The sequence below is a fragment of the Podarcis melisellensis genome, assembly GCF_964234715.1.
Source record: "Podarcis melisellensis genome assembly, chromosome: 1".
NCBI lineage: Eukaryota > Metazoa > Chordata > Lepidosauria > Squamata > Lacertidae > Podarcis > Podarcis melisellensis.
This window is the reverse complement of record NC_138528.1, coordinates 104156803-104181098: the sequence shown is the minus strand read 5'-3', so window position 1 is coordinate 104181098 and position 24296 is coordinate 104156803. Positions and strand designations below refer to the sequence as shown.

The window sequence follows — 24296 nt, the reverse complement described above, 5'->3', positions numbered from 1 at the left end:
GCTACCTACCTGTAACTTCTGCTACCCCTGTTTTGGACCATTTTCAAAGACAGTCCCACAGTAAAGCAAACAGAAGTTAGCAGAGTGTAGATAATTGTAGCTCGGCTATCTCTGTCCATATATGGTCTTGGGTGATATAAGTTGGTAGAAGGAGGTCTGATCCACTGAGGCATCCGTGCCTGGATCCAAAACACACAGCATACTAGCCCAATGTTTTAGGAGGATTGCAACTTTCGCAAACACAGGTCAACCCCCATTCAGCTGAACAGGCAACCAAGCACTTGTCTGGACTGAAGCTCAGCTTATTGGCCTTCACCCAGTCCATTTGTGTGGCCAGGCACTGATTCAGAGCACCAAGTGCCTCACTTAGATTTGATGAGGAGAGACCACTTTCCCCATCATTTCCTGTCACTCAGTACTGGACCATCTCGCTTCTGATCTCTCACCATGGCAGCATCTCTTGACCAAGCTATTGGCCTGCTGGTTGTCACTTTCCACAAATATGCCGGCAAGGATGGTGATAAGAACACCCTAAGCAAGAAGGTGGTGCTGGAGGAGACTCTTGAGAGTCCCATGGACTGCAAGAAGATCAAACCTCTCCATTCTTAAGGAAATCAGCCCTGAGTGCTCACTGGAAGGACAGATCGTGAAGCTGAGGCTCCAGTACTTTGGCCACCTCATGAGAAGAGAAGACTCCCTGGAAAAGACCCTGATGTTGGGAAAGATAGAGGGCACAAGGAGAAGGGGACGACAGAGGACGAGATGGTTGGACGGTGTTCTCGAAGCTACAAACATGAGTCTGACCAAACTGCGGGAGGCAGTGGAAGACAGAAGTGCCTGGCATGCTCTGGTCCATGGGGTCACGAAGAGTCGCACACGACTAAACGACTAAAACAAAGCAAGAAGGAATAGAAGGAGCTGATCCAGAAGGAGCTCACCATTGGACCGAAACTTCAGGACTCAGAGATACAGGCATTAATGAAAGATCTGGACTGCAATAGGGATCAAGTGGTGAACTTCCAGGAATACGTCACTTTCTTGGGTGCCCTGGTAATGATTTACAACGAAGCTTTGAGTTCGTAAATGTACACCTCGGTGGGTTGAGGTTTTGTGGTTCGGGATTATACCTCTGTATGTCCAATAAAATTTAAGTTTTAAAAGATTTGATGAGGAGAGTTGGAGCTGTGTGTCAGCCAAATACTGGGGCCACCTCAGTGCACATCTCCAGATAACCTCTCGCACTGGTTTCATGTAGACATTCTCCACATAATGGCTCATGAGGGTGGATGGGTGGGTGGGTGGGAAGAAAATCCTAAATGATCAAGAAATCCTCCCGCTCACGGAGGACCTCTGGAGAGAGGAAGTGGAGAGGATACCAATTACCCCTTCACTTCCAGCAGAACCGCCTACCTTCAAGCAACAGCAAAGGTGTCAGAAATTTATTCATTGCCTTGTTCTTCAAGGCTCAGCCCATAAAAATGGAGCCTACCATGGGCAGAAGGTTGCCAGTACAAGGTGGTACAGCTGGTACGTGCCCAGATATCAGAGGGAAATGTGTTGGGTGGGGGTTTGGGTTGAAAGGCCAGACCCACCCCCCACCCCCGGTACTAATCAATAAGCTGAGTGATAACCTATGCAAGCATTCTGCAGAAGGGGGAAATATGAATTCCACGAAAGAAATTATTTATTGCTAATAATTCAGCCAGTTTCTAATTTGGACATTACTTCTTATTGACTATTTTATTGCTCATTTAAAATATTTCATCATATAACCATCAATCACACGTATGCTAAATTATTTCCTCTGGAGCAGCATTTCAGCAGAATTAGAATAAAAGGTGCAGATATGGGCTCCTAAATACTGCATTTGTGGAACACGTACCCTATTAACGCACACTTACCAGCGAATCTCCAATATGGCTCAGTCTTCTCGCTGTGTAATAGTCCTACAATATTATAAAAAGCCATTCTTTATAAATAAAGTTTTTTTAAGTGCCATTGGGATGTAGGCAGGATCATTTCTATTTTGGGTGGGGGGGTATATTCAACTGCATCTTATTCAATCTCAAAACCTTAAAGGTAGGGGCTGGGGGGGGGTTGCATTCTGGGACAGCAGAGTATGCAAAAGCCTGTTTCACTCCTTCCAGACCCTGACCCTGTTCCAGCCTTGTTCTGCCCCATTCCACCTTCTTCTGGGTGCGAAAACGGCACATGTGTGCTTTGAACATGCACATCTTGCCCTGGTTCTATCTTCTAATATGAAATCAAAGAATCGTAGAATTGTAGAGGTGGAAGGGACCACAAAGGCCATCTACTGCAATGCAGGGATCTTTTGCCCAACGTGGGGCTTGAACTCCAAACTCTGAGATTAAGTGTCCCATGCTCTACTGACTGAGCTATCAAGAGGGAAACAGTACTTCCAGGTGGCAGTGGTGAGTTTCTGTGGAGAGCTCCCAAGTGGAGTATGCTGCTCTCATCACATCACATCTCTCCCTATAGGAACTTAGGAAACTGCCTCATATACCAAGGCAGGCTATTATTGATCCATCTAACTCAATACTGTCAACACTGACTGGTAGCAGCTCTCCAGATTCTTGGGCAGGAAGTATTTCTGAGCTCTGTCTGAAGATACCAGAGATTAAACCTAGGACCTTTTGAATGAAAAGCAGATGCTTTACCCTTGATCTACAGTCCTTCCTTGTGAAAGGCAGAAAAGCAAGGGGGGCGGAGAGATTGTATCCAATAAACCTGCACAGCTCTAAGATGCCATAGAACTCAGCTGCAAACCCTCCACCCCACAATCTCAGTATAGCATATCTGGGCTACAAGAGACACATGAAACAATTAGTTTGCTACTGCAACTTTTCTACATCTGTATAAAACTAAAACACCATGCCTACAAAAGTAATGAAGCCCATCCTTCCTTGTGCTGATACAGTGATCTGTAAATTGAATCCACTGCTCTCTTTAAAAGACAGGTGTTCTCTCTGTTGAACTAGAGAAATCATTGAAACATATGATATTTTCCAATCCATTACACAGCTAGGAGTTAGTGCTGCCCAGTTATAATCTTTGTATTGTAAAGAGCTACAATAAGCATGCTCGTTTCTTTTAAAAAAAGTCTTATCCCAGTTATCCCACGATAGAACGAACAGGGCCAATTACCATTTATTTTTTTTGCTCTATAAGACTCACTTTTTCCCTCCTAAAAAGTAAGAGGAAATGTGTGTGCATCTTATGGAGTGAATACAGGCTGCGTAGCTATCCCAGAAGCCAGAACAACAAGAGGGATTGCTGCTTTCACTGCGCAGCGATCCCTCTTGCTGTTCTGGCTTCTGAGATTCAGAATATTTTTTTTCTTGTTTTCCTCCTCCAAAAACTAGGTGCGTCTTGTGGTCTGGTGAGTCTTATAGAGCGAAAAATACGGTATATTATACATGTAATACATATAAAAGAGTCAAGCCCTGTGCTACACTATATTTCTGGAGCATAATCTTATAGTAATACCTATTTTATACAGTCAAGTGCATTTTGATATGCATTTGTTTATGTTCTCCTAACTTTAGGAAAACTGAGGTATTTATTATTGTTATGTTTACGGATTAATTAAGATGCTACTTAATGCCCAGATGGTTTGAAAACAGTTTACAAAACAAAACAAAACAACACAAATTGTCCAACATTGTTAAAAGATGAAATAATTTAAAGATACACCACAATTAAAATATAAATGTCCGTGATCAAAATATAAAATAAAATGATCTCATCAAAACAGCAATTAAAACAGAAGCTTCAGGTCAAGTGATCAAGCAAAAACCTGTACAAACAGGGGCATCTTCAAAAGCCAGCAGAATGCCAATACAGATGGTGGCAGCTCGTATTTCAGTGCTTGTTGCCATACAGTATGCATATAATGTTCTGTGTATAATAATTAATACAGTGGTACCTCAGGTTACAGACGCTTCAGGTTACAGATGCTTCAGCTTACAGACTCTGCTAACCTAGAAATAGTACCTCGGGTTAAGAACTTTGCTTCAGGATGAGAACAGAAATCGTGCGACAGCAGCAGGAGGCTCCATTAGCTAAAGTGGTACCTCAAGTTAAGAACAGTTTCAGGTTAAGAAAGGACCTCCAGAACGAATTAAGTTTTTACCCCGAGGTACCACTGTAGTAGGCTGCATATAATAATGTGTATAACATGAAAGTATTTTAGTGTAACTGGTGTGCATTTGTGCGTTACTTTCTGGAAAAAGCCTGTAAGGTTTTGACATTAAGATTTCCAGAAAATTCCATCCTTATTCGAAAGCAATCTTTACATTGGCCGCTGCTCTGTTGTGTAACCACCCAGACCAGCCTCCCTTAAGCTCAACAGATACAAATTCTTTCATCTTACAAAAAACTACAGATGGCTAACACTGTATTTAGAGAGACAGACCCTCTTCACGAGCACAGGAAACACAGGGCATATAACTGTGTCTGAACCGCCATTTTAAGGAAGCAAGTATGAGGAACTGAGGCAAGCAGCGCTGACAACAGATGAAGATCTAGACCATATGGACCAATAGAAATCGGGCAGAGCATCAGATTGCTGATCTTCTAATAAAAATATGTAATATTTCCCTAAGATTGATCTCTGTACCAGAGGTCTGGAAAATTGTTAATCTAATGGCAATTTTTAAAAAGGAATGGAGAGGGTAGTCCAGAAAATTACAGGCCAATTAGCTTAATGTCTGTTCCAGGTAAATCGGTGGAAAGTTTTAAAATTATCAAGCTTAAAGGAGAGCAAGTCATTCAGAAGAAGAATATTCTTGAACAAGCTGTAAATAGCTGTCTTTTTACCATGACCAAGTATGACTTGGGCTGTGGAAACTGTATTATAGTCTGAGTCTGTATTATTAGTATGCTAGCTTATTATTATTAGGTGTATGGGGTTTTTTAATCTTTTTTTTTTAGGAAACTGGTGTTTTTAATGTTATTGTATTTTATTGTGTATATTTTGAGATATACTTCCCCAGGCACTTTGAGAGGCATACATAAATAAATCAGCATGGCTTCTCCAAAGATAAATCCTGTCTCACTAACCTTTTAGAGTTATTTGAGAGTGTCAACAAGCATGTGGGTGGGATGATCCAATTGACATGTTTACCTGGACTTTCAAAGGCTTTTGACAAAGTCGGTCACCAAGGACTCCTGAGCAAACTTTGTAGTCATAAGATATGAGGAGAGGTCTTCTTATGGATCGGCAATTGGTTAATAAAGCAGAGAACAATTTTGGTTTTTGAGGGATATAAGCAATGGATTGGTAACTGGCTAATGGACAGGAAGCAGAACACAGGAATAAATTAATAGCTTTTTGAAATGGAGGGATACAAACAGTGGTGTTCTTCCAAGGATTTACAAAGGCCCATTGCTTTTAAACTTGTCATAGATGATCTGGAATTAAGGGGAGGTAACGAAGTGGCCAGATTTGCATATGACATCCAACTTATTTAGGGTGGTGAAAATGAGAAGGGATAAGCAAGAGCTTCAAAAGGATATCTCCAAGCAGGGAAATTCTACATTTAAATGGCAAGTGTAGTTCAACATAAGCAAGTGCAGAGTGACACAAGGCAATATATCTATATCTATAAAGGTAAAGTTAAAGGGACCCCTGACCATTAGGTCCAGTAGTGACTGACTCTGGAGCTGCGGCACTCATCTCACTTTATTGGCCAAGGGAGCCGGCATACAGCTTCCGGGTCATGTGGCCAGCATGACTAAGCCGCTTCTGGCGAACCAGAGCAGCACACGGAAATGCGTTTACCTTTCCGCTGGAGCGGTACCTATTTATCTACTTGCATTTTGAGGTGCTTTTGAACTTCTAGGTTGGCAGGAGCAGGGACTGAGCAACGGGAGCTCACCTCGCCACGGGGATTCGAACCGCCAACCTTCTGATCAGCAAGTCCTAAGCTCTGTGGTTTAACCCACAGCGCCACTCGCATCCCATGTATATCTATATCTATCTATATATCATCTCCTCATACATATCTCCTCATATAGTGACTGGTAGCTAGCCCAATTAAAACACTGACACTGTGGACGGCTGCTGTGGAAAAAAAAAGTGAATTCTGTGCTGAGGCCCATTAGGAAAATAATCAAAAATAAAACTGCCAATATCAAAACATCTTTATACAAATCAATGGAGCAACTGCACTTGGAATACTGTGTATAGCTCTGATTGTCTCATCTCAGAAAGGGGTACAGTATTATACAGCTGGAAAAGATACAGAAAGAAACAACAAAAGTTACCACGGGGCTGGCATAACTCCCCTCTGAGGAGAAGTTGCAGCATTTAGGCCTTTTCAGTTACAGTAAAGACAAGTAGGTAATTTTGCAAGAAATAAGCATACACCAGACTTTTCCAGCTGCCATCCAGAACGTTGGAAAGACGTGGCTCCATGATATCATTATCAGCAGCAAACAATAGACTTCTCTAACAGACTTTGCATGCATTGGCAGATCCCAAGCCATTTAAGGCTGTGGAGGTCATTCCCATGGGCAGAGGCTTCTGAATGGGTCATTCCTTCCTCCACATGCACAAGATACATTTTCCCCCACCCCACTGCCTCACTATGTCGCTTTTTTTGTCGCTGCTTGTTGCTATGTTTTGCCATGCCGTTCGTTATTTAAATGGCAATCCTCAAAAGACCTAAAGTTTATTTTATTTGCTTGCAAAGTTCTAGATACATTTTTGGAGCTGGCCCATTACTGCAGACCAGGTACCATTAACAATCTTATTGGATTCATCAACTTGCAAGGTGACACTGGCTCCCCCCCCCCCCCCCGCTTTTTATAATAAAAAAATAATATCTGATTAAAGTCTCCACCCCCACCCCACCTTATGGTATTTTGGATATTTCTATAGCTTGCACGCACCAGGGGAAATGAGCATAAGAGAATTACTAGTTGGAGGCTGGCACAGTTCCTAGCTCATTATTCCATAAAGGATTTGGTGTTCCATTGAGTGGAAAATATTGTGTAGTCAGGTAATGCTGACTGCATTACCACTGAATTTTATGAATTTTGCATTGCTATTTACTACTAAATTTCATGCTGAACCCAATAACAAGGCAACAATGATGCCAGTCACTGTGAGCGCTTCTTTCTCATGATTTACCCTGGAGTATTCAACAAAATGGCAGCTGATTTGCCTGCCACAAATAACTTTTTTTGGTGCTGCAACTTGGAAGAAGCAATAATTGCCATCAGCTGAGGTCAGACCTGTCTGTTTGTCTGCCTCTCTCTCTCTCTCTCTCTCTCTCTCTCTCTCTCTCTCTCTCTCTCTCTCTCTCTCTCTCTCATCTCTCTCTCTCTCTCTCTCACACACACACACACTACACATCCCAACCATGTGCTCTGCATATGTATATGATACATATTTCTGTATAGATGATATACTCTCAGTTGCCATCAGCCACAGCCAGCGTGGCCCATAGTCTCAGGAACTCTCAGAAGGTGGGAGCTGGAGTCCAGAAACATGTGGCTATGTGAAGGTCAGCCACCTCTCCACCTACTCCACTTACTGGCTAAGATTTGTTCACATGCAGCTGTGAGGCAGGCACATGCATAAACAGGATACTGTACACTGTGGATGCCCTATGTCCACATGCCATACAGCCTATTCATGAAATCTGTGGGTGGAGGAACGCACACATGCCCGTTCACCCACCCTACATAAAGGATCCCAAAATGGAAAGGTGAAAAGTGGCACTTACTCAATACGAGTCTGGTTTCACAACCTAAGGTGAATCCCTTTCAAACGTTAGTTAATGCAACACATTGTAAAAGCTTTGCGGCAATCTATATGTGCTGGCAGATGGTTGCTGCCAAGTATGGCTAAGAGGGACCACCTCCTCTCCGATTTTACAGAGGCGAATCCTCTGAATGAAGGAGTCTTCTGTGTGAGGGGCTGTTCAGTCTGGGAACCATAAGAAGGAAGAGCGGGGTGCTCCTTGAGGTGGCCTAAAGGTAAAGGGACCCCTGACCATTAGGTCCAGTCGTGACTGACCTACTTTGACGTGCTTTCGAACTGCTAGGTTGGCAGGAGCAGGGACCGAGCAACCGGAGCTCACCCCATTGCGGGGATTTGAACCGCCAACCTTCTGATCGGCAAGTCCTAGGCTCTGTGGTTTAACCCACAGCGCTACCCGCATCCCTCTAAGGTGAATCCTTGTTGTTGTTGTTTAGTCGTTTAGTCGTGTCCGACTCTTCGTGACCCCATGGACCAGAGCACGCCAGGCACTCCTAACTTCCACTGCTTCCCGCAGTTTGGTCAGACTCATGTTTGTAGCTTTGAAAACACTGTCCAACCATCTCGTCCTCTGTCGTCCCCTTCTCCTTGTGCCCTCCATCTTTCCCAGCATCAGGGTCTTTTCCAGGGAGTCTTCTCTTCTCATGAGGTGGCCAAAGTATTGGAGCCTCAGGTGAATCCTTAAGAATAGCTAAATTCTTCTTGGGACTCAAGAAAGACAGAGTCTGCTTAAGACATTTTGCATCCTCTCATGTTGCAAAACCTCAACAGCATTTGTTTCCAGAGGAAACCAAGACTGGTGCCTAATTCTCCACTGCTATGAGCTCCTTTACTGAGCTGGCTTAGGCGGCAGACGTTGCAATGGGTTCCCTGCTGCTCCATCTACTTCCTGTGGTGGAGAAAGGAGAAGGAGAGGACTTCAGCCAGCTCCCTGTGGATGTCACCATTTGGATATGCATTGGAAACCCACTTCCAATTCACATTATTTATTTTTAAAAAATATTAAATTGACAAACTTGGGGAGCCATACAACAGAGGATACCTTTAGAAAGAAAGGAAAATCAGAAAGTTGTTAATTTATAGTTTTTTGCCAAATAACTTTTCCCCCCAAAAGAAAATGATAGGGAAAGAATGGAAAATACGATTAACTTCTACATGAATGCTACACTATTAACATTTTTGCTAAGTCCATTATTTAGGCCACAATCCTAAACACACTTACTAGGGAGTAAGCAAAATGGAACACAGTAGGGTTTCTGTAGACATTTAAATGAACATCCTAAGTACCTGGAAATTCCAACTGACTAGTAGCACACCTAGTAGCTTCCACAACTGTGTAGAACCTGAACTATGCAAAGGAGTTTTTTGACAGGAGCAACCACATCATTGTGAAGAATATGAATCCATCCGAAGAATCAAGAAATGTATGCTATAGAACTAATGGCTGGGTGAGATTTAGCCTCTCCACTTGGTTAAAAGAGCACCACAAGGAGATGCAAGCCATCACCCAGGCCTTCTGCTCTAAATCTCCTATCACCTGCTAGCAGATTCTTTTAACTGGAGATACTGGGTACTTTTTTGCACAGCAAATATTGTGCAACAATGGAATGTACATGGCATGAAATGTGAAAGTGTAGCTTCATTTTGGGCTTTACAGCTAGAACTCTACGTTGATATTTGGTGTCTTTTTTAATTCATCTGCTTCCATTTGTCATCATTTGCAGCGTCATCTTACCATCTTTTACTTTATGCATTAAAAAAACCACATACAACACAATTAGCTCCAAGTTTCTACAATCCTGCCAGGGTCAATGGGGTTTCAGTCTCAAACTCTAGAATAAGGGAGACTGCACTATTAAGAGAAGCTTGCCTCTATGTCCAATTTATCATTTATTGGCACGAAGAAGACACACACATACACCTGTACCCAAATTGTTGCAGGTGGTTAGATCCCCTATAAATCCTACAGCCAACGACAGATCTATTGGACAACAGTTGAAGTGATAAGCACTAATATGACTGCCTCACATTAATTAAACTAATCTGCTAACTATAATCCTGTGTGTAAAATGAGATGAACTGTAAAAAATAATACTCTATTAAAGAGAGCATCATATGGAATGAGTATGAATTTGTTAATTACCTAACTCCAAGACAATTTGATAATGAAAAAACACATCGACTTTTGCTGTATGCAGAAGTTATAACAACTGGCCAGTGAAAAAGAGAAATATATTTGGTAACATCAACAATTCTGGCAGAATGTGCAGATAATAACAATAATAATTGGATGCAGACTGGCTATTAGATCAAGACATCATTTTCTATATAAGCCATGCCCCTGAGGGCATTCAATATCAAGGAAAAGTTCTATGTACAACACAGCTGAAATCTGTGAGAGGGAACTCCTATTAGACTGGGGTCATGTTTACCTACCACTTCAGATGACTTAACTGCCATGTCCTCACATCCAGAACTCAATAATTTATAGAGTTATTGTGCACCTTTATAATGAAATAACAGGCAGAAGTGTTAGAATTTTGGACTGTTCCATATCGTACCACAGGATTTGGGGAATGTGCATGTTTCATGTTTGGAATGCTTCAGCATGTGAAGTTCATGCTTCAACAGACTCCCGAATGTAGTAAAATCAGAGATTTTTAGAGTCGGAAGGGTCCCGAGAGTCATCTAGTCTAACCCCCTGCAATGTAGGAATCTGAATTCAGGCATCCATGACAGATGGCCATCCAAAAATTTCCCAGGAAGGGGAGTCCACCGCTTTCCGAGGGAGTCCTGCTCCACTGTCGAAGAGCTCTTACTGCCACAAAGTTCTTCCTGATGTTTAGTCGGAATCTCCTTTCCTGTCACACGAAGACATTGATTTGGGTCCTAACCTCCAGAGCTTGTTCCTACAGTACTTCCATGTGACAGCCAAAGCAGCTCAAAAACTAGTTGAGGTTGGAGTGCTTGATGTCATTTGTACAAATAGCTTTCACAGAGTGGGAGATACATTACAGCCATCACTGTCTAGGTTGCACATTCAGAACTTGCTTGGCAGGTGGAGTGGGGATGGCACACAGGTTCCCTGGCACATGGGTTGCTGTTGCGTACAGTGGTACCTCGGGTTACAGATGCTTCAGGTTACAGACGCTTCAGGTTACAAACTCTGCTAACCCAGAAATAGTACCTTGGGTTAAGAACTTTGCTTCAGGGTGAGAACAGAGATTGTGCGGCGGCAGCAGGGGGCCCCATTAGCTAAAGTGGTACCTCAGGTTAAGAACAGTTTCAGTTCCAGAACGAATTAAGTTCTTAATCCGAGGTACCACTGTACAGGGAAATGGCAGTGGAGGCAGTGACGCGGTTGGGGCAGTGCAAATGTGCCAGCAGAAGTGCCAGATTGGCTCTGCTGGTGCGTTTACACCACGCTGACCACCCCACTGCCTCATTTCTCTAGCTCCCAGAAAGCAACAGGGACCCACCTACTAAGAAGCTAGCATAGCACAGCCAATGTGATATTGTGGTCAGGGTGCAGGACTATCACCTCCAGTTTGCATGAAGCTCAGTGTGATCTTGGGTCGGTCCCTGCCACTCAGCCAAACAACCTCGCAGGATTGTTGTGGAGATTAAATGAGAAGAGAGAGAACCATGTCTATGGCCTTATATACCTTGGATAAAAAAGTGGGATATACACGCAGTAAACAAATACATCTTCTACCCTGCTTTGGTTGATTTGGCCAATTGGGTTTGCGTTTTTCGATGCACTACTATGGAACAGATGAGGGGGGAAATGGGTGAGACGTGAGCACAACCACAGCTATGAAGAACACACAACCCTGCATAGCTGGAGCAACTGCAGGGAGAACCTAACAATGAGATTTGACATTAAATGGCAAAATAACTTGAGGCTGTGCAATTGGAAAATGTTTTCTTTTACATGCAAAATGGTGGGCAAGCTTCTTGTTTTCAAATTGCAACTTTCTTATGATTGTGTAAGAATTTCAGGGGCCAGATGTGATCTGTGGCCATAGGTTTGCCAACCCAGTCTAGTAATAATCCTGATTGTTCCCACAGAAACGTAACTTTCTTTGGAGCTGTGGTTCTGAGCACATTCAGCACCAAGGGGGTGTTCCATTCAGTGTAGTTGAACTTTGCAGCCGTGTTCTGCAGAATAAACATCTTTCATAGACATCATGGGAAACTTTATCAGGACTTCAAGAAGAGAATTTGTACCCTTCCTGTCCCCCTAAAATGCAAGCATGAAAGAAAAATCACATGCGCTTATACAGAGACAGACAGAGACAGAGTATGCTGATAAGTGTTTTACATTTAAAGGCACATATATTCCATATATTTCCAAAGGTCCTATGTCCCAATCTAGCGAATCTCCCCACCCAGCCAGCCATTCAAGGCATCTGCTTTGACAGGATTGCATTTTCTTTTATTTTTATTTCTTGGGCATCAAAAGAACAGCTTTCTGTCTTCAGCAAAATAAAGGTAAATTGCACCTGCCAATGATTTTTTTCCTTTAAAAAAATATGAAATGGAGCTGAAGTTGACTTAGGATATAGATCTCTATCCTCTCAGTCATTTTTGTGATATTTTTTCATAAACTCAGCTGCTTCTGGTTTGCCCTCTAATAATACTCAGAAGGCTTATTTCCCCTGTATAACTCTATGTAAACACAAAGTTGAGAGAAGGGTATTTAGACTCATCCTCCAGGAATGCTGCTTTTCAGAAAATGCTTGTTTACTCAAGTCAGTAGTTTTGAAGAATATAATGTGCATTTTAAAATGATAACCAACATCACCATAGTTGTTGTTGTTGTTATTGTTATTATTACTTCTACTACTGCATAGGAAACTGACAGCTTTTTAAAAAAAATAGTCAGGTCCTGGTTCTTCTGGAATTCATAAGAACAGAACATAAAGAGAGCCCTGCAGGATCGGGCAAAAAAGCCCATCTAGTCAGCATCCTGTTCCATAGCTGTCAACCTTCCCTTTTTTTGGCGGGAAATTCCCTTATTCCAGCACCGTTTCCCGCTGCTTTCCGCTGCTATCCTGGATTGTTAGATATCCCGTAGACTGTCCCCGGGACAGGTGTGGCTGCTGGTCCCTTATTTTTGAGGCTGCTGATCCCTTATTTTCAAACCTGAAAGTTGACAGCTATGTCCCGTTCTCCCAGTGGTCCTCCAGATGCCTCTGGGAAGCCCACTAGCAAGACATGAGCTCAGCAACATTGCCCCAAGAAGCCATTCTCCCCAGAATCCATTCTTCTTGAGATGTCACACCCTCTAGTTTCTTAATTTTCCATTTGTATTATATGCCTTTTGAAGAGCTGTCAGAAAGGCATCTCTGAAAATGCTGTTCAGACAGACCATGCCTTCAGGTTGCTGTCCTATCCTCTGGATCACTAGAAGCAACACCAGAAAGCAAATACTAAAACTCCATGTTCGGTGGTGGCTGCCAAATCTTACATTGCCTGCTGTCCCCCCCCCCCAAAACACAAATTGCACGTTCTTCCCGTTTATAAAGTGGGGAGGTGACTCCGTTCACTTCTCATTATTTATTGTGCATTCAATTTACAATTTATCATACATCATAACAGTTTTTGCTTTGTCAATTATTGTTCCGTTTGATTAATTGCTCCCATTTCCCCATCACTTTGTGTCTCTCAAATCTAAACAGCCTAAAATGAATTAGGATAGCTCCAAGGAAAGGGTTGTATTAGGAAATGCTGCATTCGTGTGAAGGAGAAAGTGGGCTGGGAAGGGAATGAATGAATCATGAAGTTGCTCTTCCATCTCTTGGTTGTTAGCATAGACTTATCTGTAATGCAGCCAGTTTATTTTTATTTTTATTATCCCTTTTAATGGAAGCTGACGGTGTAGCAGAAACTATACATCATGGCTATAGAGGGATGGAAGAAGGCAGTGATTTCCATTCCATCCTGTTTTCACCTCAATCAGCACTGTTTCCCTTCTGCTGCAGTTCGGATGCTGCCAAATACAATGCTATCTGTCTCGCTGTCCCCTATTTGACATAATTATTTACATAATTTATATTAGTTTACTAATCCAACACACTTAATGATGTAATGATTTCCACACTATTTATTTCAATACAAAGGAAATGCAATTTACATGGCAGATGGAGTCATCAAAAAGATATTGCTTGAGGACTGAGGGCAGGGGCAGGGAAACCACCCACAGTGAATACTGATAGGTATTTGCTGGATTAATTTTGATTCTGGACATGGGGTAAATAACACCAACAATTCCCACTTCTGTTTCCATTTTTTGTTGGAATTCTCTGGCATCCCTACTGCTGTAGCATGAAGCACTGCAGCCTCCTCTCTGTGTGGAAGGGAAGAGGGACCAATTTTTGTGCCTGGGGAAAATCAAGTGATCTCAGTGTTCCAGCAAATGCTGGGTAAATATTACCTCTAGTGAAGTATTATGGCAGTCCCATTTTTAAGAATAGGAGATATGAATCAGGGGTGGAGTGCAAACTGCCAATTTGATATCACAAGCTTTTTGGAGTTGTTGCGGGGACTGCGGAAAAAGAGGCACTCTTCTCCACCTATGGTGGGACAGCCCACAGGTCTTTAAATTCGGGACAATGGTTTGTCAAGAAATGACCAAAATGCTCAAATATCCCATTCCAACATCAACACAGATTTGTTCATGAAATCTGTGGTATGATAAACTGAAAGGGTTTAACTCTCAAAAACACTTGACATAGATGCTGATGGCTGCCAGAACATCAATTGCTCCAAAATGGAAAACCTTAGGGGCCTTGTGATTTTTACTCTGGTATAAAAATATGAGGAGATCAGCATATTTGTTTGACTAGCTTCATGAAAAACAAATAATTTGGCATCTGACGTTATTCTAAGGGCTACAGTGCATATGAAATAATTGCCAAACGGGCTGCTGTTGCTTTAAATTTTCATCCTGCCGTGGCCAACTCCAAATTTACTCACATAGCTCAGGAATTTTTCCTCTACAAAAACAAAATAAAACAAGAAGAAGAAGTAAAAATTATGAACAGCTCCCCCTCAGAGACAATAGCTGAACCTTGCCAAAGTTCCCCACAGCAGTTAGTATCTAAAATGCAGACCTGGGGGAAAGAGGAGATGCTATCGGCCAGAGCTCTCCAAAGATGAAGAAGTATTCAGTGCAGGGAATGAAAGTTTGTAAAGAAAGTCCTGATCACAGACTTCCTGTAGTATCAAAAGGGAAATTTATGCATCGCCTTTGAGTTCAACTTCTCCATTAAAGCTTTTCCCCTATAATCTAGGGAGTTCTTATCTTGGTGACTTATGATGTTATGGAGGGGCTCATGCATGGAAAATGTCAATAGAAATAGTAACTCTAGAAGGGAAGGGCCTCCTAATTAGTCCCCATTTAGATTTTATGATGGCTTTGAGATCTGCTCATCCTGACAGTGCGCACTCTGGTTACATATTGTTCTAGCCTGAGGGAACCATAGGAAAATCCAGATTTATTGTACCTATCATACCAGCATATTTCATTTGCCATTATGAGCAGCCATCTCGCAATGATGCAGGAGTATTTATTACAGATTAAATTGTAGGACCTGGATGGTTTAGTGAGGTTCTTGAGGTATCATTTATGTCATTAACTGGCTCATTATCAGATCTGCAAATCTCAATTCCTTTTTTCCCCCTTTCCTTTTTTTTCATGTCATGCCTTCTGTTTTAAGAGCAGAGCCTTGGTTTCAGCACTTTGAGGCTGCAGTTTGTGAGAGAGAGAGAGTCTGTGTGCATCAGGTTTAAACAGACTCGACGCAAATCACTTGCATTGTTATTTACATGGTGATGAAGGTTACAGAATGCACCACTATGATGGTTTTCAGAAGGGTAGGCAAATTAGATCTTAATTGTCGGAGGGTCATAAATTACAACAATTATCTGTGGGGTTACCTTAAAAAAAAAAAGATACAAATCTCTCCGATCTTGAGATGGAATTTCATCTGATCATCTCCCATATGTTTCTTTATTGATTCCTATCCATTAATATGGAGATCTGGGTAAAAAAAGCAGAAGAAAGTACTAATAGATGGGATAATTTAATTGTTATTATTTAAAAAGAATGGGAAAATGGCAATGTAACCCGTTCCTGGTGTAAAATTAACTATGTAAAAACTATCATATCAAAGCAGGCATGGTCATATTTATTACTGATAATTTACTGTATAAAAATAATGGATTCCTACATTTGTGAGAGTTCTTTTTCTTCTCTCAGCAGTCCCCTCCTTTTCACAATAACATCCTCTTGGGAAGCTTCAGTCAAACACTGCCTCCTCTGGTAGATTTAGTGATATTATTTGAATTTATTGTTTGACTCAACTTGTGTGTTCTTACTTGTTGGTATTTGCCCTATTTACTCACCTATATTGCTTTTTCATCAAAGCAGGGGGATGGCATTTAAGTTGTTGTGTTCTTTGGTATTAAAATGCACCTCATACAAGTCCGGAAGCACATGGAGGACTGATAGGCTCTGGTCACAAATGATAGACCAGAAAGAAGCGCCCCGCGGTATGTTGGCTGAAATTCATTAATTTCTCCTGTGTGCAGTTGCTGAAAATGTCCTTGGGTTTTAGGAGGGAAACACGACTACTATACATTAAAATCACTGTGATCTTTTCTTTTTAAAATTCCCCATCTTTTATATATTAAGGAGGGTAGTGGGCTTATCTGAAGGACTGATTTACCGCCCCCCCCCCATGGTGTGTGGCAGGCTTCTGCAGTCATGTGAAAGTATGCAGCCTGCAATCGATCTGGTTTCTCTCCTTCAAAGAATCATAGACTGAAGGATGTTTCACACATTATTGAGTGGCAAACCTGGGTTTTCAATCAGTGCCTTTGACAGGGAGATTTTCGCCACTCTTCTTCGCTTGAAAAGCACACTACATAATGCATGTACAGCGCTATTTATCACGTCCATACTTTATACACCTAAAAATGTAATGTGTGAAGCGCTCCACAACACTGGAAGTAACACATGAGACATCTAGTGAGTTCCCCCATAAGACGAAACACCAAAACGTCTCTATCCTACATAACAGAAGTATGGCCAGGAGATCAACAAGCCTATCGTATTGAAAAAGCTAAGTATCTCTAGATCTGATTGGTGGCTGGATGGGTTACTGCCTGGAAATCACACGTTTGCCTCCTAGGGTTTCATGATGGAACAAAGGTGGGATATGAACACGACAAGATAAAATAACTACACAAAATAGTGGTTATGGAACTGCCCTATGTTGCAATTCTCCACACAGCACAATTCCACATGAATCTACTCACACCCAGAATGGCTGCAAATTCACCACACAGTGGGGAAAAGGAATATACATATGGATCTAAGATCCCAGGCCTGTAACAATTCACTGGCTCTTAGCCCTTACTCTAGGTTAATTTTTTTAAAGGAAAAGAAAGCTTGATTGTCGCTTTTTTATATATAAGTTAGTAGATATCCTGAAATAAAGGTCAAGTCTTAAAAGAGAGAGCCTCTAATTGGCTTGAATAAATGTTTTGATTTAGGCATTATATTTGTAATGGTCGATTAGTTAGTGTTACTTTTATCAGGTGAAGTATGTTCTGAAGATAAGATCAGTTCTAATTGGACAGAGTGGCTCATCGTGCTCAGATAATGGATCTGATATGAAAAACAAATGGAGCTGGCAAGAGGCTTAAAGAGGTTGAGGGTTAGTTAAATTGCCTAAAAATACTGATAAAGATTAAAGAGAGCAAATTGAAGTTTGGTACTGAAGCCAGAATACCAGCTCAGCAGGTGTATTCAGTATGTGCAAACAAACAAACAAAATGAGCGGTTTTTAAATGCTAAAGATATAAAAGATTCAAGCCTACAATCTTCACATTTTAACTTGAGATTTGCAGCACAGAGAACAAAATATAATATGTTAGACCACAATATTTGAAACATTTTAAACATTTTCCCTGTTAAATGAAGCTGTTTAGACTATTATGAGCTACAACATTTACAATGCCTCTACCACAACATAGACATACTTCTACTTTAGCATGGTGCAAATTAAATGATGCAAGAGTGTTTAATTTCTTAAAGAAGAACAAAATGTAACAAAGATCACAAATGCAAATTCTGGAAATGCAAATATTTTGTTTCTATACATGATGTTGTATTTAAAGCATATATTAAGCCAAAGGTGGAAGCTATATCTTCCACCGCAATTAGTTTGCTATAAAACAATAATTTGGTTCCAGCATGGGAGACTTTTCCTTGAATTCATTTATTGGCTCAACACTTATTTTATTTTGCAGTTTAGGGCACTTCCCCCTAAGATATCCAAATTAATCTGAGCAGATGAGTACCTGTGAGACAAAAGAAAAAGAAATCTAATTGTTTCCTTTTATTTGCAAGTGTGATTTACTTCAGATTGCTTTTAAACAACATTCTGTCCTTCGCATCCCAGGCAAAGGCTCTGATAATGTTAATATTGTGTGTGTGTGTGTGTGTGTAATGCAAGTTCTTAATTCCAATGCTGTCTTGCACAAGACTAGTTTTAATGCTCTAAGTAAATTTAGATACTCCTCCTGTTTTAAAATACAGCTATGTCTGTAAGGAGAGCATCCATAAATACAAAAATGCAGAGAATATTGTTCAGCTATTCCCCTGATAAATGTTTTAAACCAGGCTGAAAATGGATTGCAATTATTTTTTCCCCTCTCCTTCTTAAGAAGCCTCTACCTGAGCTGATGGCCAATTAAAGAGAACTTAGTACTAAATGAGTACGCTTTCACACTTCTGTGTACTATAGGCATACTTGAATAAATAAAATCCATAATTGCTATAAATAGGCTTCTTGATACAAGAGATTCCTAGCTGTGGGTTCTTTATAATGCTTCTCTCCTCAGTCTCAGTACTTGGTCTGTGCAAAATAATCTTAATATCAAGGTTGCTCATTAATCTACATTCCTTTTTTCTTTCCTTTCCTTCCTTTTCCTTTTTTTTTTTTTAGATTAGTCTAGACTGTTCTTGTAGCAGGAGTTCTCACTGGGTTGCCGTAGGAACAAAGGACCCAAGTAAATATGCTTATGGAGAAGAAATGACTACTAATTAAACGTGAATAGCATTTATAAATTGTCCAGTTCTCACAGGAAGCCGAGCATAATATGCACTGATATACTTCGTTAGGAAAAGGCAAGACAGATATACTTCCCCCCTCTTTTTTGCTTCCCCCTTTAACATGCATGCACACATTTCTAACCTGTGCCGAGAGGAAAGGATTTTTTTTTTTAAGTCAGGAATGCTATTTTATATAGTTTTCTCTCTTTCTTGCCTATAAAGCCTAAAATGTTACGCATGTGTCCTTTTATTGCATTTACATGGCTGATAAAGACATTTGGGCTCAGTGGTGGAAGGGGCAAGCCCCTTCAATATTTCTGCACCAAATCCAGATTTCTTTTTCATTGAATAAATATGGTTTGCAGGCTGGTTGGGGTTGTTTTCTCCCCTCCCCCTTTTTTTCTTTGAGTCATTAAAAAAATATATTCAGTGCAGTTTCTGTGTCCTATGATATTTCCCCATTCTGATGGATGTACAAAGCTATCTTTCAGCTTCATACAGCTGATAGAAGTGATATATACTGGAAGTGATAGGGAACAAGTTTGCAATGTGTGTGTGTGCTATGGGGCTCCCCTCCAATTCCCTAGAGTGGCCAGTCTAACGTTTTGTTGCTGTTTTTTTTTTTACTCTTGAATAAGCATTTATTCATTCATAATACACTAGACAACATACTGGATAAAAACTCTCTTGGAAACAGAAAATATGGGAAGGAAAGTGTTTACAGCCGTGCACTTATTACACATTTCAAAAGCTGCAGGGCTTGGACTAAAAAATCTCCACCCCTCATGCCTGCAGGATGGGGAGTCATCAATTTTCCTTGGTTACAGCCCTCCACCCATACCTGGAACAGATCGTCTCCACACTGTCAGTATTGTGCGGGAGGCATTCAAGTTCCCACCAGAAATTTAGGTTTGCACAATTAGAATGGACCAAAGTGCTCCATCACCCTGGCACAACAGATCCACTTTAAAAAAGAAACAGGTGTTGTTTTTTTGCAGTTAGGAAAGGGATGGGGAAATACAATGGAAACAAGGAATGGAGGAACGGTTAACAGGAAGACTTAGAACCACAGTGCAGGCAAATCAGAATGAATTTAAGACACTTGTTCATTGTTATATAATCACTGCATAAACAAATCGGAATGAATGCTCAGTGAAGTCCAAAGGAATCAGAAAAGGTTAAAAAACTGATGACAGCTCCCCTTAAAATACTGCCAATACAATAGGCCATCCTCACTTTCCATGATCAGTCTCTACCAGTATCCCACTCACAGTCTATATATCAATTTATCCATTACAGTCATTTGCAACCACCACCATTTACTCCAGATTAGTTAATCCAAAATAATTACTTCCCTTGTTTCCACACTTGGAGTCTGAGTGTGGATTAGAATCCCATTTTCATCCATAAATCTAATGCATTCTTTTACCAGTCAATAACCACCTTGATTCTGGTGTAAAACTGCGGTTAATAATTTCCAAGGTGTCTGCATTACACAGCCAAGTAATTAGAAGAAATGCAGTAATGATCTTTAGTGCCTCGAAAAAACAATATCTCTTGACAGGCCTAAAAGCTCAAACCAAGTTAAATCATAGCCATAGAATTGAAAGCTGTTGTGGGATTATCTAACAATTATCATTTTGAAAGATTAGGGTTGGAGCCAACTAAGCCCTACCCAAAGTTGACCCAATTGAAATTAGCCATGTCTATTAACTTCAATGGGTCTTCTCTGAGTAGCACTGGATACCACCCCAAATTTTCAGTATGCATGCAACTAATGCTTGTTTTCGTCCTTGCCTAATACCATGACAAGCCAGTCATGTGGTTCCCATAATTAGCTCAGGGAGCAGTAGGTACAATTGGAAATTGACACAGGCTATGCTTTTTCCATAGTACTAAACTAATCATAAGAATTAGAATTAAGAACCACATGGTTAGCAGGCAGGTGTTTGAAAGTGTGGGTAGGCTGGTGCAGGTAGTAACAATAGCAGATTCAAGCAGGCCATGTCACCTGAACTGGGACCCATTTGTAATATGGATGCAAAAGTACACAGTGGGTGGTGCTGTGGTCTAAACCACAGAGCCTAGGACTTGCCGATCTGAAGGTCGGTGGTTCGAATCCCTGCGACGGAGTGAGCTCCTGTTGTTCTGCCCCAGCTCCCGCCAACCTAGCAGTTCGAAAGCATGAAGTGCAAGTAGATAAATAGGTACCGCTCCGGCGGGAAGGTAAACAGTGTTTCCGTGTGCTCTGGCTTCCGTTTCAGTGTCCCATTGCACCAGAAGCCATTTAGTCTTGCTGGGCACATGACCTGGAAAGCTGTCTGTGGATAAATGCCGGTTCCCTAGGCCTGAAAGCGAGATGAGCGTCACAACCCCATAGTTGCCTTTGACTGGACTTAACCACTCAGGGGTCCTTTACCTTTTACCTTTTACCTTTACCAGTGACCATGCCTAGTCTTACACAGACAAGGTAGACTACTGGCAATTCAATTAGGGTTCAGGCCTGGTTTCAGGATTCAGTCAGACTTGATCACCTCAATGGGTGGTCTTCATCAAGACAGGGACAGTGGAAGTGTGACCCTGTTATTCTTACAAAGGGCTAAATCCATTGCTTTTTTTCTTTAAAAAAATGTTTACGGGTACTCTCATTCTCCTACTCACATTGAAATACTGCCCCTCAATGAGGCCAAGCTTAGATTCACAAAATGTTTAGGGATATGTGCACCCCTGTGCCCCCCCCCCCAGAAAAAAGCACTGGCTAAATCTAAAAAAGATGCTCTGCAAAAAAACATTGTAAAGCTCACAATTGAAAATATCATTGAGTTGCGGTTTCCGCTCTACATCACCATCTGGTGTCACAGTGTTATAACACATTTATAACACTGTATTTTGACTAATGTAGCTGAGTCCTTGTTCTCTCAGTGGCCTTTTATACCATTGACCATGATATCGTCCTGGATCAATTGGGTAGGATGAGTATCAGAGGCCGCGTATTACAGTGGTTCTGTTCCTACTTCCATGGACAGGGATCAGCATTGGAAAAGTGTTTTTCAACCCTCTGGCACTTGATCTGTCAGGTTCCAGAGAGCACCATTTTGTCCTCAATGCTATTTAACATCTATATGAAGCCACTATGAGCGATCATTAGGCGTTTGGGAGAATGATGTCATCAGTACATTGATGACACACCAGTCTATTTCTCCATAACGCTTGAATTGGGAGTGGCTGTATACAGTGGTACCTCGGGTTAAGAACTTAATTCGTTTCGGAGGTCTGTTCTTAACCTGAAACTGTTCTTAACCTGAAGCACCACTTTAGCTAATGGGGCCTCTTGCTGCCACCGCGCCGCTGGAGCACGATTTCTGTTCTCATCCCGAGGTACTATTTCTGGGTTAGCGGAGTCTGTAACCTGAAGCGTATGTAACCCGAGGTACCACTGTATAAATATTTTTGTAAATAAATAAAAGGGTGAGCTGAAGGCCAGGAGGGTCAGCAGACATGGTAAGCAGAAAAAGGGAAACCACTGAGCTTATCTCCAGGCTATAAGGTAAAAGCTTCCACCTACAGACTTAACAACCAGGGGTCAGATAGTAATGTCAACAAATCATAGACATTGCTGGCTCCTTTTTTTTGCCACTCTTCCCCTGTAGAATGGGAGAGTTCAGGGCAAGTTAGATCTTCCCATATGGATACATAACTCCAGATTTCAATGTGCACCATAGTGTTTATGGACAAAGACACAACTCCGCCATGTTGAAAAGGCAGCATTTTCATTAAATGCAATGTTCAAGGCTTTATAGTGATGCTTTTTCATTATTTGCAAACATTAGGGATTTGGATCCATGTCATGCTCTATTGAGGGTTTATAAATTTTAAAATATCGTTTTGTGGTTTTGTTATACTGTGTCTGAGAGATTTCCACCTACCCTCTGTCCAGAGAGAGAGAGAGAGAGAGAATGAGGATGACTGCTATGCTCTGAGATTTCTCTCTCATTAACCATGTGGGTGAAAAGTTCTTTCTGGTTCAACGGTAGCAGGTCAGCTTGTGACCCACTGTGATGAAATTAAAAATGTTAATTGAGGGCATATTGCTCTCAGTAAAAGAGAAGAGGCCACTAACTTGAGAAAGACAAGTTGGGGGGGGGGAGGGATTCTTGTATTTTGCTAACTAGGTAACACATCCAAAAATTAGACATGGAAAGAATACAATGCTGGGTAACATTTTATATCTGTGCTAAGAGAATTTTCTAGGGTGGCCACATATATATCACCAAAAAAAGAGGAAACAAATGACCAAAGAAAGAGAGCAAAAGAGGACACATTTTTATATAAAATGTCCATGTGATAATATATATGGGTACAATGCAAATTTAAAACTAATGGCTGTAATTTAAATGGAAATAATAGTACAGCTCACTGGGTGATCTGTATCCCTATTCAGTCTGATGGGCAATTTCAAGGCCTCCCCTGCTCCCCCTCCTTCTGGTTGTATATCTTTAAAATAAACTTGGACAGTCTTTTAAAGACAGGATGCCTTCAGACAGAGGTTTGTTCTTTGTAAAACAGGACACACCCTACAATTTTCTGCTTTCAGCACTTCTGAGCTCTCCGAAATGAGGACTCTCCAGCTCTGTCCATCCTCCTATTGCCACTAACAGGATGGATAACCCAAATATCAGGAACTGGATCAAGGTTCCTGAGTTTCCCATGTCTATATCAGCCTTTGTCCAAAACACAGCTTGATTCACCTTGATATTTATTTTATTTCCAATATTTATTGAGCACTCCGTAGAAATCAGTTTATACAATCATCAACAAAACAACCCACCAATTAAAATACCCCAGTGTTTAAAACTCGGCCCTCCAGATGTTTTGGGACTACAACTCCCATCATCCCTGAACACTGGTCCTGTTAGCTAGGGATGATGGGAGTTGTAGTCCCAAAACATCTGGAGGGCTGAGTTTGCCTATGCCTGGTTTAAAACCAAAGCCATTAGAAACACTTACAATGCTTTTATCCAATTTTATCTCATTCTAACCTCCCTCAGAATGTAGTTGCCCTATTCTGTGACCACTAGCTCCTATGGTGCAGTCACAATGAGGAATGACTGTAAGGATGTCCTGCAAGCTGGCAGGACCAACTGTTTCCAGTAATCATACGAAGACCTGTGAGCGGGTTGGGGGCCTCCTTCGGGCTTATTTTATACAAAGGAAAGTAAGTCAAACTGTATCCTGCCCAAAGGCCTGGCAGAACAGCTCCGTCTTGCAGGCCCTGCCGAAAGTTGACAAATCCCGCAGGGCCCTGGTCTCGTGTGGAAGAGCGTTCTACCAAGCCGGGGCCACGTCCAAAAGGGCCCTGGCTCTAGTTGAGGCCAGTCT

General features: G+C 41.5%; 1 pseudogene across 1 annotated transcript; it reads left to right on the top strand.

The window, feature by feature from the left end:
- Positions 1-372: 372 nt before the first annotated feature.
- Positions 373-1132, top strand: LOC309378484 (protein S100-A6 pseudogene; annotated as a pseudogene). Its single transcript has 2 exons — positions 373-543; positions 913-1132. The product of its transcript is annotated as a protein S100-A6 pseudogene (transcript).
- The last annotated feature ends 23164 nt before the right edge of the window (positions 1133-24296 follow it).